Consider the following 15,337-nt stretch of genomic DNA (forward strand, 5'->3'; position numbering starts at 1 on the left):
CTTGGGGTCCAAACCCATAGCTCACAGAAAGTGACTGCACAAATCAATAAGGTGGTACAGAAGGGGTATGGCATGTTTGCCTTTATTAGTTGAGGCATTAAGTTCAAGAATCAGGAAATTATGTTGCAGCTTTCTAAAACTCTGGTTAGGCCACATCTTGAGTATTGCATTCAATCTGGTCGCCCCATTATAGAAAGGATGTGGAGGCTTTGGAGAGGGTGCAGATGAGGTCCAAGATGCTGCCCAGATTAGAGGCATGTGCTGTAAAGGAGAGGTTGGACAAACTAGTGTTGTTTTCTCTGGAACAGCGGAGGCTGAGGGGCGACCTGATGGAAGTTTATAAGATTATGAGAGGCATAAATAGAACCATAGAACCATAGAACACTACAGCACAGAAAACAGGCCATTCGGCCCTTCTAGTCTGTGCCGAAACGGTATTCTGCTAGTCCCATTTACCTGCACCCAGTCCATAACCCTCCAGATCTCTCCCGTCCATGTATCTATCAAATTTATTCTTAAAACTCAAGAGTGAGCCCACATTTACCACGTCAGATGGCAACTCGTTCTACACTCCCACCACTGAGTGAAGAAGTTCCCCCTAATGTTCCCCCTAAACTTTTCCCCTTTCACCCTAAAGCCATGTTCTCTCGTACTTATCTCTCCTAATCTCGGTGGAAAGAGCCTACTCGCATTAACTCTGTCTATACCCCTCATAATATTGTAAACCTCTATCAAATCTCCCCTCATTCTTCTGCGCTCCAAGGAATAAAGTCCTAACCTGTTCAATCTTTCCTTGTAACTCAACTCCTGAAGACCCGGCAACATTCTAATAAATCTCCTCTGCACTCTTTCAATCTTACAAATATCCTTCCTATAGTTAGGTGACCAGAACTGCACATGATACTCCAAATTGGGCCTCACCAATGTCTTATACAACCTCACCATAGCATCCCAACTCCTATACTCAATACTTTGATTTATGAGTGCCAGGATGCCAAAAGCCTTCTTTACAGTCCTGTCTACCTGCGACGCCACTTTCAGGGAATTATGTATCTGAACTCCCAGATCCCTTTGTTCCTCTGCACTCCTCAGTGCCCTACCATTTACTGTATATGTCCTACCTTGATTTGTTCTTCCAGTTGGTTCGGATCCCTCTGCAAGCTTTGAAAGCCTTCCTTGCTGTCCACTACGTCTCCAATCTTAGTATCATCAGCAAACTTGCTGATCCAATTTACCACATTATCATCTAGATCATTGATATAAACAACAATGACCCCAGCACAGATCCCTGAGGCACACCACTAGTCACAGGCCTCCAGTCTGAGAAACAATCATCCACTACCACTCTCTGTCTTCTCCAATACAGCCAATTTCGAATCCAGTTTACAAGCTTTCCATGGATACCTAGTGTCCGAACTTTCTGAACTAACCTCCCATGTGGGACCTTGTCAAAGGCCTTACTAAAGTCCATGTAGACAACATCCACAACCCTTCCTTGATCTACTTTCTTGGTAACCTCCTTGGAAAACTCTACAAGATTCGTTAAACACGATCTACCACGCACAAAGCCATGCTGACTATCCCAAATATTTGTATATCCGATATCTCAGAACACCTTCCAATAATCTACCCACTACTGATGTCAGGCTCACTGGCCTGTAAATACCTGGTTTACTTTTAGATCCTTTTACAAACAACGGAACAACATGACCTACCCTCCAGTCCTCCAGCACCGCACCCGTGACTAAGGACATTTTAAATATATCTGCCAGGGCCCCTGCAATTTCTACACTAGTGTCTCTCATGGTCCAAGGAAATATTTTATCAGGCCTGGGGGATTTATCTACCTTTATTCGCTGTAAAGCAGCAAGCACCTCCCCCTCTTTAATCTCTATATGTTCCATGACACTATTGCTTGTTTTCCTTCCTTCCACATACACTATACCAGTTTCCTGAGTAAATACTGATGCAAAAACTGTTTAGATCTCTGCCATCTCCTGAGGCTCCACACATAGACGACCACTCTGATCTTCTAGGGGACCAATTTTGTCCCTTACTATCCTTTTACTCTTAATATACTTGTAGAAACCCTTCGGGTTTACCTTCACATTATCTGCCAAAGCAACCTTATGTCTTCTTTTTACCTTCCTGATTTCCTTTTTTAGTATTCTCTTACTTTTTCTATACTCTTCAAGTACCTCATTTGTTCCTAGTTGCCTATACCTGCTATACACCTCTCTCTTTTTCTTAACCAGATCACCAATATCCCTTGAAAACCAAGGTTCCCTATGCTTGTTAACTTTGCCTTTAATCCTGGCAGGAATATGCAAACTCTGCACTCTCAAAATTTCGCCTTTGAAGGCCTTCCACTTACTGAACACATCCTTGCCAGAAAACAACTTATCCCAATCCACTCTTCCTAGATCCTTTCTCATTTCCACAAAATTGGCATTTCTCCAATTTAGAACCTCAACTCGAGGACCAGACCTGTCCTTATCCATAACTAACTTGAAACTAATGACATTATGGTCACTGGACCCAAAATGCTCACCTACACATACTTCTGTCACCTGACCTGTCTGGTTCCCTAATAGGAGATCAAGTATTGCATTCTCTCTCGTTGGTACCTCTGTATATAGATTAAGAAAACTTTCCTGAACACATCTGACAAATTCCAAGCCATCCAGCCCTTTCACAGTGTGGGAGTCCCAGTCAATATGTGGAAAGTTAAAATCCCCTACTATTACAACTTCCTGTTTCTTACATCGGTCTGCTATCTCACTACAGATTTGCTCCTCCAATTCTCTCTGACTATTGGGCGGTCTATAATACAACCCTATTAGTGTGGCCACACCTTTCCTGTTCCTCAGCTCCACCCATATGGCCTCTGCAGATGAGCCCTCCGGGCTGTCCTGTCTACGTACAGCTGTGATATTTTCCCTGACTAGTAATGTCACTCCTCCCCCTTTCATCCCTTCCCCTCTATCACGTCTGAAACAACGGAATCCCGGAACATTAAACTGCCAGTCCTGCCCTTCCTGCATCCAAGTCTCACTAATAGCAATAATGTCGTAATCCCACGTGCCAATCCACGCCTTAAACTCATCTGCCTTACCTACAATACTCCTTGCATTGAAATAGATGCACCTGAGAACATTTCTATCACGTACAAACCTTTGATTTCTGTCTATACCTGCAGTCCTCGCATGACCTTTTTCCTCCTCCACCTCACTATCTGCTCTAACACTCTGGTTCCCGTCCCCCCACAAATCTAATTTAAATCCCCCGGAGCAGCACTAGCAAACCTACCCGCAAGAATGTTAGTCCCCCTCCAGTTCACGTGCAAACCGTCCCGTCGGAACAGGTCCCACCTTCCCTGGAACAAAGCCCAATTGTCTAGAAACATGAAGCCCTCCCTCCTGCACAATTCCTTAGCCACGTATTTAGCTGCATGATCCTCCTATTTCTAGCCTCACTAGCTCGTGGCACGGGTAGCAATCCTGAGATTGCAACCTTGGAGGTCCTGTCCTTCAACTTTGCACCTAATTCTCTAAACTCTCTTTGCAGGACCTCCTCCTCTTTCCTATCCATGTCATTGGTCCCTACGTGGACCACAACATCTGGCTGCTCACCCTCCCTCTTGAGAATATCGAGAACTCGATCCGAGATATCACGGACCCTGGCACCAGGGAGGCAACAGAGCATCTGGGATTCTCGATCTCTCCCACAGAACCTCCTATCTGTCCCCCTAACTATCGAATCCCCTATCACTACTGCTCCCTTCTTTTCTCTCCTTCCTTTCTGAGCAGAGGGTCCTGTCTCGGTGCCAGAGACGCGACCACTGCAACTTGTCCCTGGTAGGTCAGCCCCACCAGCAGTATCCAAAACGGTATGCTTATTGTTGATGAGAACGGCCACAGGGGTGCTCTGCTCTTTCAGTCTATACCCCTTCCCTTTCCTGACAGTCAAGCAGCTACCTGCCTCCTGACTTTTAGGGGTGACTATCTCCCTGAAACTCCTGTCTATGTCTGCCTCTGCATCTGCCTCACGAATGATCCGGAGTTCATCCAGCTCCAGCTCCAGTTCCCTAACTCAGTTTGTCAGGAGCTGCAGCTGAATGCACCTTTTACAGATGTAGTCATCAGGGACAAGTGTGCTGTCCCTGACTTCCCACATACTGCATACGGAGCACACGACTGCCATCACTACCTACTCCTAAGTTAATTAAATTAAAGGAACATACCGGCCTTACTTCTCTGGGAGCAAGCTCTTCCTCAGCCTTTACTTGCCGAAGCGTCTTGAGTCAAAGCCTCAAAGCTCCACTCCTACCCTGAGCCACTCACTCACTGGCCATAGACATAGAGTAGACATTCAATATCTTTGTCCCAGGATTGAACTGAGAGGGAGAAAGTTCAAAGGAGATGTGCAGGGCAGGTTTTTTACAGAGAGTGGTGGGTGCCTGGAATCTGCTGCCAGGGGTGGTGGTGGAGGCAGATATGATAGAGGCAGTTAAGAGGCTCTTAGATAGGCTCATGAATATGCACAGAATGAGGGGATAGGGACCATGTGCAGGCAGAAGGGATTAAGTGTCATTAGTTTAATTAGTTCAGCACAACATGGTGGGCTGGAGGGCCTGTTCCTATGCTGTACTGCTCTGTGTTCTGTGTCAGGCAGCATCTGTTGGGAAAGAAACAGAGTTAATGTTTCTGGCCAGTGATGTTTCACCAATTGTATAAAAGAATCTGACATTCTAACTCTCTACTTTCCACAGATATTGCTTGACCTACTGAATATTTCCATCATTTTCTGTTTTTATTTTATTCATTATCTCATCTTGTGTGACCTTCATATCGTGATAATGGTTCTTTTAACATGAGCTGAGTGTAAGGTGCCTTCTGCTAATGCACTGCTGGGTTGACAACACCTCAAAGTCCAGTTGAGTAACCTACATCTCAATGGTATGAACACTGAATTTTCCAATTTCAGGTAACCCACTCCCCCGTGTTACTTTCCCACCCCCACCAGTCCACCCAGGTTCTCGCTCCATTTGTTCACCTTTTCTATTCCCTCCCGCTCTCATTACCTCAATTTGTTACCCCCCTCCTGAACCTGGTTCCATCTGTCCATCATCCACTTGGGTTTCTTCTCCCTTGGCATATCTACTGCATCCCTTCCCCTGTCTGGTTCCACCTGCCCATCCCAATGCCCCCTCCCTCATCTGGTTTCACATCACCTTCCAGCCTCTGTTTCTATCTCCTCTCCATCCTCCCACCCCCTCCCTCCCCACCTCACCGGGCTCCATCTGCGTAGTTTTTTTCCTGATCTGTTTCTATCTGTCACCGATCAGACCCTTTCTTGAAACTCCCCCCTCTCCCGCCCCCACCTGTCTCGTCATCCCCCACCTCACCTGAAAAGCTCATTTTCATGGCACTTCTCCCCTGTACATGTTATGCCTATGACAACAATAAACTTGTACTTGAACTTCCACCTATCACCTGCCAGACCCTGCCTCACTCCTTCTTCCCACCTCTACACTGGCTATCTTCCCTCTCCACTCTCAGTCCTGATGCAGGGTCTCGACCCAAAACGTGAACCATCCCTTTCCCTCCACAGATGCTGCTCGACCCAATGAGTTCCTCCAGCAGTTTTTTTTCTAGAAACAGAGTTTGGCTGACAAAATTAAGATTCAGTATTGTTAACGAACTAGTTCTGGGAAGAGAGTCAAACCAAATGAGTGGAAAGTTAATGAGATCCTGAATCAGGAGAGATCATTCAGATAACTTGCATTCCTTTCCACCTCATATGCTTCTTTATCTTCCCCTTAGATGCAAATATCACCTGTTCACCTCAAGCACTTCCATGCAATGCTGAGCTCAAGTTTCTCCAGATTTTCCACTTTGGTGCATCAGAGACTACCTGACAGACAGACAGGTTGTAGAGGGCTTCACCTTTCAGTCGAATGTTTTCCATTTCTAACCCTCTTATTATCTTACAATAGGTTACCCATTAGCATTCACTGTCCTAAAACAACTCAGCCTGTTCAGAGTTTGTAGATAAGAAAATTCACTCACTTCTGGCATATCCTTGTAAATCCTTTATTTTGCACCTTTTCCAGTACTCTGATATCCATTTTCATTATTTGAGTTTGAAACAGTGGGCAGTATTCCAAATGTGCTTAACCTAAAATAAAAACAGAAAATGTCGGGAATTCTGTCCAGTCAGACAGTGGAGAGAGAAACAAAGTTAATGGTTAAGGTCAAAGATCCCTAGTCAGAAGATCAACTATCAATTTACTGGCCCAGATCCCCTCTGAACGTTGGCAGGATCTGGCTGCTTGTGAGCCCATGGCTGAGGAGAACCTCAGGATTCCTGCCCTTTGCTGCAGCTCTGCTCTGGCCCCTGACACTGCTTTAACATCAGACCGGTACGGACAGATTTCTCTGTCCTCATCTTGGAAAATCTGCCCATTAAACTTGCACCAGGTTACACCTGGCACTCATACCTTATTGAAGTTAGTGGGAGGGAATGGCTGTTCGCAGAATGGTAGGTGGATTTGACTTGATTTGTCAGCAAGTTTAATAGTATTTCATTTTTAATGTGTCCGTAAATGTATTATAGTGTTAATTTTTTTTTGATTTTCTGTCTTATAATTCCTGTTGATGTGAAGGACATTCTGCAGTCCTTCTGGTGAAGATGCTCCCACAGTGCTATTGGGGAGGGAATTCCAGGAATTGGACCTAGAGATAATGAGGGAAGGCAATATATACTTGGATCTTTTCAATAAGTATATCGAAACAAAGTAACACTACTGTTAATATAATGTGAAAAACTACAAATATTATCTCAAGATATTACAGGAAAATACAAGAAATTATCAGATTGTGCAGATTATAATGAAATACCAGTCACTGGTGCAGCCAGTAAGGGTGGTGTGCGTCTTGTAGGGGGACTTGTTCGTTGCCTGGTGAGAATGTTACTTGTTATTTATCAGCCCATGCCTGAATGTTGTCTAGATCTTGGTGTAGCAAGGGTAGCTTCATTTGCTGAGGTAGAACATAGAACAGTACAGCACAGATACAGGCCCTTTGGCCCACCATGTCTGCGCCGAATACCATGATGAATTAAACTAACTCTCTTCTGCCTGTACATGATCCATATCCCTCTATTCCCCGTATATTCATGTGTCTATCTAAGAGCCCTATAAACACTTCTATCGTATCTGTCTCCAGCAGCACCCCTGGCAGTGCATTCCAGGCACCCACTACTCTCTGTGTAAAAAAAACTTGCACCGCACATCTCCTTTGAACTTTCCCCCTCTCACCTTAAATGCATGTCCTTTAGTACTTGACATTTCTACCCTGGGAAAAAGATTTTGACTGTCTACCATATCTATGCCTCATAATTTTATAAACTTCTATCAGGTCTCCCCTCAGCCTCCGACTCTCCAGAGAAAACAACTCAAGTGTGTCCAACTCCTTATAACTCATACCCTCTAGTCCAGGCAGCATCCTAGTGAACCTCTTCTGCACCCTTTCCAAAACATCCACATCCCTCCTGAAATGGGGTAACCAAGATTGCACACAGCACTCCAGGTGTGGCCTAACCAAAGTGTTATGGAGTTGCAACTGGAATGAAACATTGTGCATTCATCAGCGAACTCCCCCATTTCTGGCCTTATGACAGAAGGAAGGTCATTGAGGGATTAGCTGAAGGCGGCTGAATTGAGGATACTGTCCTAAGGAACGCTGCAGTGATGTCCTGGGGCTGGGACTTTTGACCTCCAACACACAGCCATCTTCCTTTGCACAAGGAATGACTCCAACCACTAGAGTGCTTTTCCCTTGCTGTCCACTGACTTCAGTTTTACCAGGGTGCTTTGACGTTTTACTCAGTTAAGTACTGGCTTGATGTCAAGGGCAGTCAATCTCACCTCACCATGGACCAAGGCTATGATGAGGTCTGGAGCAGAGTCGTCCTAGTTCAAGCCAAACTGGGCATCAGCGAGCAAAAAACAAACTGCTGGAGGAACTCGGTCCGGCAGAATCTATGGAGGCAAAGGGATGGTCAACGTTTCAGGTTGAGACTCTTCATCAGGACTGAGTGTGTAGAGGGGAGGTAGCCAGTATAAAGAGGTGAGAGGGAGGGGGTGAGACAGGGATAGGTGGAACCAGGTGAGGAGGAGGGATGATGGGCAGATGGAGCCAGGTGGGGAGGGGAGCAGGAATGGGTGGAGTTGGGAGACAGTGACTGGTGGATGATAGGTAGAGACAGATAAAGAGCGAGAGAGAAAAAAAGGAAAGTTGGAACCAGGTGGGGGGAGGGTGGAGGTAGAGACAGAGGGGAGGTGATAAATGGAGACAGAAGAGGCTGCAGATGCTGGAATCTGGTAAGTAAGGAAGACGGTAAGTGGAACCAGATAAGGGAGGGGCTAGGGGTCCCAGTGGGTGATGGACAGATGGAACCGGTCAGGGGTGCGGTGAAGGCAGAGAACCTGGGTGGGTCAGAAGGAGAGAGAAAGGAGCACAGGAGGTCAGGGTTACATGAACTGGAAAATTCAATGTTTATGCCATTGGGTTGTAGACTTCCCAGGCAGAAGACATGGTGTTGTTCTTCCAATTTGCATTTGGCCTCACCTTGGCAATGGAGGAGGCTGAGGATAGACAAGCCTCGCTGGGAGTGGGAAGGGGAGTTGAAATGGCGCACAACCAGGAGCTTAAGATGGTCATTGCAGACTAAGCACAGGTGCTTCATAAAACAGTCGCCCAGTCTGCGCTTGGTTTCACCGAGGTAGAGGAGGCCACATCGGCAGCACTGAATGCAGTGGATGAGGTTGGAGGAGGTGCACGTGAATCTTTGGCTGTTTACGTCCCTGGATGGTAATGAGGGAGGAGGTGTAGGGACAAATGTTGCACCTCCCACAGTTGCAGGGGAAAGTGAATGAACAGGTTATAGGTGAGTAGATGCCATTTGGTGACACCGTCGACGGCAGCCTCCATCGCTTTGCTGATGACTGGGAGTAAACTGTTTAGGCAGTTGTCCTGCTTGTTGTGAACAGGACTTGATTGAAACATACAAGATCCTGAGCGGTCTTGAGAAGGGTGGATGTGGAGAGGAACCTAGTCGAAGAACCTAGAACTAGATATCACTGTTCAAAAATAATCAGTTCAGCCATGATCTTATCAAATGGCAGAGCAGGCTTGAAGGGGTGAGTGGCCTATTCCTGCTCCTAATTAGTATGTCCAAACTGTGGTCAGTGTGGGAAATGTGCCAACCAGTTTTCACACCTAATTTTCTACATTTCTATCAGTTAAGAAGATATTTTTCTGGACTCCAGCGAGAATTGCTGATGGATCTTGCATGTTCACCTGGGGGAGCAGGAGAAGCTGCAGTTTAATGTTTCAGCCATGTGGCGACATCTGTGGAATGTTGGCCGAAATTGTGCGCTCACTAAAGTGGGGTTTAAGCTTCCTGACTCACAGGCAAGAAGGTGCTCCCCAAATGAGCTACAGGCAAATGAGCTACAGGTATTGTGGTAGCGGTGGGTTTGTGGACCTTGAGCAAAACTGAGAGGTTAAAGGTAGCAGATAGTTGCAGGGGTGGGTGAATGTGGGTTTTTGTTGGAGGAGCTTTGAAGGACATGAGGGAACTGTGTGAATTAGGTCATGAGAAGAGATAGGAAGGTACAAGGTGATAAAGCTTCTTCCCCACTGCTATCAGACTTCTGAACCAATCACCTCTTTCACATCCCCTTCCCAGTAGGTGCTGCCATGTTCCTGAGCTCTCAATTCTACCTCCCTCGGTTATTCTGTTACTGTCACTTTAGCATTTCCTTTTGCACTACTTCAGTTTGCACCATAATCTCTGCACCATTCTGTTGTTGTGCAGTTGTCCCTGTATTTATTGCTACTGTAGCAACTGCTACTGCGATGTGAAAGCAAGACACTAGTCGATGGCTGCAGAACAAGAACTGATTTATTTTCCCGCCTTGCACAGGCCTTTTAAGAGGAACGGTTCCTGCCCACTGAAAACGGAAAATGATGTATGCGCTATGTCGTCAAACTTTTCCCACGCGCGGGTTCTCCCCGTCGTTCGGGGAAGACGAAGGCCCAGCGCCATCTTGGGCCTCGCTGCTCTGACGACACGCGATCCGACCGCCGAGCCAGTTTGCTTGCTTGGACGATGAGTCGCTACACAACAACCGTGCACCCCCCCCCCCCCCACCCCAGAACCAGTGATATGGTCCCCAACGTTCGTGGGCTGTGCTAGCCGTTGCTTAGGAGGTCGGCCTCTGCATCGCAGTGTTGGGACCTCAACCAGTTGTTGTAGATCCAAATGGGCCGGTTTGAGGCGGTCCGTCATGAAGACCTCTTCCTTGCCCCCAATGTCCAAAATAAAGGTGGACCCATTATTCCTGATAACCCAGAACGGCCTCTCGTATGGTCGTTGCAACGGTGCCCGGGGTGTGCCCCTGTGAATGAAAATGAACTTACAGTCTCGTAGTTCCTTGGGCTCACAGGATGGGGCTTGACTATGCCGCAAAGTGGGAATCGGTGCCAAGCTGCCGAGCCTCTCGCGCAGTCTTTCCAGGACTGCCGTGGGTTGTTCCTCTTGGCCCCGAAGGGCGGGTATGAACTCCCCTTGGACGACCAGGGGTGCATTGTACACGAGTTCAGCTGACGAAGCGTGGAGATCTTCCTTGGGGGCAGTGCGTACGCCGAGCAGGACCCAAGGCAGTTCGTTGACCTTTCAGGCGGGCCATCAGGGCTGATTTCAAATGGCGGTGGAAACATTCCACCAACCCGTTTGATTGAGTGTGGTAGGCCGTGCAGACCAGAGGCTGGAGGTAAACTGAATGCCCCTGTCTGAAGTGATGTGGGCCAGAACACCAAAATGCGAGATCCAAGTAGTGAGCAGCGCCTGGGCACAGGAATCAGTCGTGATGTCAGTTAGAGGGGTCGCCTCTGGCCACCTCGTGAACTGGTCCACGATGGTAAGGAGGTACTGGGCTCCTCTTGAAACTGGCAGAGGACCAACGAGGTCGACGTGGATGTGGTTGAACCTTCTACAGGTAGGCTCGAACTGCTGTGGCGGGACCTTGGTGTGTCGTTGGATTTTCGATGTCTGGCAGTGCGGACAAGTCCTGGCCCACTCACTGACCTGTTTGCGCAGGCCATGCCAGACGAACTTGCTGGCGACCAGTCGGACAGTTGATCTGATGGACGGGTGCGCCAACCCATGTACCGAGTCGAAAACACATTTCCGCCAGGCTGCAGGAACTATAGGGCAGGGTTGACCTGTTGTGATGTTGCAAATGAGGGTCTGCTGACATGGACCGACTAAGAAATCTTGGAGCTGCAGGCCCGAGACTGCGGTTCTGTAGCTGGGCAGCTCGTCGTCGGCTTGCTGTGCATCAGCCAGGGCCATGTAGGCGACACCCAGGGACAGGCTGTGGATGGTCAGTCTGGAAAGCGTGTCAGCAATGACATTGTCCTTTCCAGAGACATGTTGGATATCCGTTGTGAATTCGGAAATGTAGGACAAATGTCGCTGCTGACAAGCTGACCAGGGATCGGAGACCTTGGAGAAGGCGAAGGACAAAGGCTTATGGTCAGTGAAAGCGGTGAAAGGCCTGCCTTCTAAAAAGTACCGGAAATGCCGGACCGCCAGGTACAGCACTAGAAGTTCCTGATCAAAAGCGCTGTATTTCAGTTCGGGTGGTCTAAGGTGCATGCTGAAAAATGCCAAGGGTTGCCAACGGCCTTTGATTAGTTGTTCCAGTACTCCACCAACCGCGGTGTTGGATGCATCCACCGTGAGGGCGGTTGGGACATCTGTCCTAGGGTGTACCAGCATCGTGGCATCTGCCAGGGCATCCTTGGCCTTAACGAAGGCAGCCACAGCCTTGTCGTTCCAGGCGATGTCCTTGCCCTTACCAGACATCAGCGAGAACAAAGGGCGCACGATACGGGCTGCTGCAAGGATGAACCGATGGTAAAAGTTGACCATCCCCAGGAATTCCTGCAGGCCTTTGACCGTGTTGGGATGGGTAAAATGGCAGATAGCGTGTACCTTGGCGGGTAGGGGTGTTGCTCCGTCGCTGGTGATTCTGTGGCCGAGGAAATCGATAGAGTCAAGTCTGAGTTGGCACTTGGCCGGGTTGATAGTGAGGCTGAAATCACGGAGACGGGAGTACAGTTGGCGGAGGTGGGAAAGGTGTTCTTGGCGGTCACGGCTGGCAATTAGTATGTCATCTAAGTAAATGAATACGAAGTCCAGGTCTCGGCCTACTGCGTCCACCAGCCACTGGAAAGTCTGCACGGTGTTCTTAAGGCCGAACGGCATTCGAAAGAACTTGAAGAGGCCGAATGGGGTGATAAGCGCAGTTTTGGGGACGTCATCTGGGTGGACCGGGATTTGGTGGTTTCCCTGAACGAGGTCCACCTTGGAGAAGATGCAGGCCCCATGTAGGTTCGCCGCGAAGTCCTGGATGTGAGGGATGGGGCAGCGGTCCGGGGTGGTGGCATCATTCAGCCTGCAGGGCCTCCACCCGCCGGTGGCTTTGGGGACCCTGTGCAGGGGGGAGGCCAGGGGCTGTCTGACCTGCGAACGATCCACAGCTCCTCCATGTGGCGGAACTCTTCCTTTGCCAGGCAGAGCTTGTCTGGAGGTAGTCATCATGCTCGGGCATAAAGGGGTGGCCCTGTGGTAATGATGTGGTGCCGCACCCCGTGTTTGGGCATCAAATTTGTAAACTGAGGTGCCAAAACCAATGGGAACTCAGCTAGGAGCTTGGGGAACTCGTTGCCAGACAGGGAAATGGAGTCCAGGTGTGCGGCTGGTAGGCTAGCTTCTCCCAGGGGGTAGGTTTGGAAAGTTCTGGAGTGCACTAGCCGCTTCCCTCGCAGGTCGACTAACAGGCTGTGGGCCCGAAGGAAATCGGCTCCTAGGAGTAGCCGGGTGACGGTGGCAAGGGTAAAGTTCCAGGTAAAACGGCTGTCGCCAAATTGTAATTCGCCGAACTGTACAGGTACCGAAAGTCCGTATCGTTGTGCTGTTTGCGCATTGAGTACAGGACCTTGTTGCCTGTTATGAGTGTCGCGGTTGGTCGGGGGCAAAATACTGACCTCTGCTCCAGTGTCGACGAGGAAATGACGCCCAGACTGCTTATCCCAAATGAATAGGAGGCCATGTCGGTGGCCAGCTGTCGTAGCCATCAGCGGCGGCTGGCCCTGGCGTTTCCCTGAAACTTGCAGGGTGGGCGGCATCGACGGGCCTCCACGCCCCACCTCTGATGGTAGAAACACAGCTGGTCGCCAATGTCGTCATCTGTGTTTCTGGGGTGTGGTCACTCAGTTGCTGGGACTGGTTTAGGTAGGCGTTGGGCTCGCGGCCTGGCGATTTGGCCGACGGACAACCCACTCTCGCATTTGGCCTTCCACAGGACATCTGCCAGGGCAGCTACCTCACGTGGGTTGCTGAAATCAGCGTCGGCCAAAAGCAGGTGAATGTCATCGGGTAGTTGTTCGAGGAAGGCCTGTTCGAACATTAGGCAGGGCTTGTGTCCCTCAGCCAATGCCAGCATCTCGTTCATTAGGGCCGATGGGGATCTGCCCCCAGGCCATCGAGATGAAGCAAGTGGGCGGCGCGCTCGCAATGGGAGAGGCCGAAGGTCCGAATAAGAATGTCCGGAGGAGACTGGATGAAGTCTCCGACCATGAGGCTGTCTCCTGGTCCAGAGAGCTGACCACATGGTAGTACTTTGTGGAGTCGGAGGTGATCTGCCGAAGGTGGAATCGTGCTTCAGCCTGGTTGAACTAGACGCTGGGACGAAGCATCCAAAAGGTGGGCAGCTTGAGTGCCACTGCATTGGCTGCTGCGCTGTCGTCCATTGTGCGGGTCCAAAATCTGTTTGGACCTTCGGGGTCACCAATGTAGCGGCTGCTACCGCGATGTGAAAGCAAGACACTAGTCGATGGCTGCAGAACAAGAACTGATTTACTTTCCCGCCTTGCACGGACCTTTTAAGAGGAAGAGTTCCCGCCCACAGAAAATGGAAAATGACGTATGCGCTACATCATCAAACTTTTCCTGCGTGCGGGTTCTCCCTGTCGCTCAGGGAAGACGGAGGCTCAGCGCCATCTTGGGCCTCGCCGCTCCGACAACACGTGATCCGACCGCCGAGCCGGTTTGCTTGCTCGGACGGTGAATCGCTACACTACCGTATATACAATTTACTCTGTGAGCTTCACACAAAGAAGGAATTTCATTGCATTCTGGTGTATACGACAATAAACTAATCTGAATCTGAATCTGAAATAAATCTGGAGAGGTCACGGGGAAAGTGATGAGAGTTTGGGGTGAAATGGCCGGGAGACTGGGGTGAGACCTGAGGCAGAACAATAGGTTATTGGCAATTCTCACGTGAAACTGTTCCACATAAACTTTCTCATCCACTCCTGTCATGAGCTCTTTGGCAAATTATTTTCAAGAAACTATGTACCTTGATTATTCTACATGCGTGTATGTGTCTTTACCTTGATTGGATTGTTTTGCCATTGAAACCCTATGACCAGTGGTGTACAACAGAGAAACAAAGGACTGCAGATGCTGGAATCTAGATGAAAAACACGATGATGCTGGAGGAACTCAGCAGGCCAGGCAGCATCCGTGGAGAAAAGCAGGCGGTCAATGTTTCGGGTCAGGACCCTTCTTCAGGATTGAAGATAGGAAAGGCCCAATATATAGGAGGGAAAAGCAGAGCAGTGATAGGTGGACAAAAGAGGGGAGGCGGGGTGGGCACAAGGTGGTGATAGGTAGATACAGGTAAGAGATAGTGATAGGCAGGTGCAGGGGAGGAGGGGAGAGCAGATCCACTGGGGGATGGGTCAAAGGTAAGGAGAGAGAGTGAAAAAAGGTAGAAAAACAAGAGGCTAAGAATGGGAAGAAGAGAAGAAGCATAGTGGTGGGGGTGGGGGTGGGGTGGGGGTGGGGGGGGGGTGGGGTGGGGGTGGGGGTGGGGGTGGGGGTGGGGGGGGGTGGGGGTGGGGGTGGGGTGGGGTGGGGGGGGGTGGGTGGGGGTGGGGGTCGGGGGGGGTGGGGGTGGGGGTGGGGTGGGGTGGGTGGGGGTGGGGGGGTGGGGGGGGGGTGGGGGTGGGGGGGGTGGGTGGGGTGGGGTGGGGTGGGGGGGGTGGGGGTGGGTGGGGGTGGGGGGGGGTGGGGGTGGGGGGGTGGGGGTGGGGGTGGGTGGTGGGGGGGTGGGGTGGGGGTGGGTGGTGGGGGGGTGGGGGGGGGTGGGGGGTGGGGGTGGGGGGGGTGGGGGGGGGTGGGGGGTGGGTGG

The 15,337-nt window shown here is 49.8% G+C and overlaps 1 protein-coding gene across 1 annotated transcript in view; it reads left to right on the forward strand.

The window, feature by feature from the left end:
• ftcd (formimidoyltransferase cyclodeaminase) overlaps nucleotides 1-15,337 on the forward strand; it is a 52,748-nt gene that overhangs the window by 24,457 nt on the left and 12,954 nt on the right. The window lies entirely within an intron of this gene.

The sequence above is a fragment of the Pristis pectinata genome, chromosome 1 (assembly GCF_009764475.1).
Source record: "Pristis pectinata isolate sPriPec2 chromosome 1, sPriPec2.1.pri, whole genome shotgun sequence".
Taxonomy (NCBI): domain Eukaryota; kingdom Metazoa; phylum Chordata; class Chondrichthyes; order Rhinopristiformes; family Pristidae; genus Pristis; species Pristis pectinata.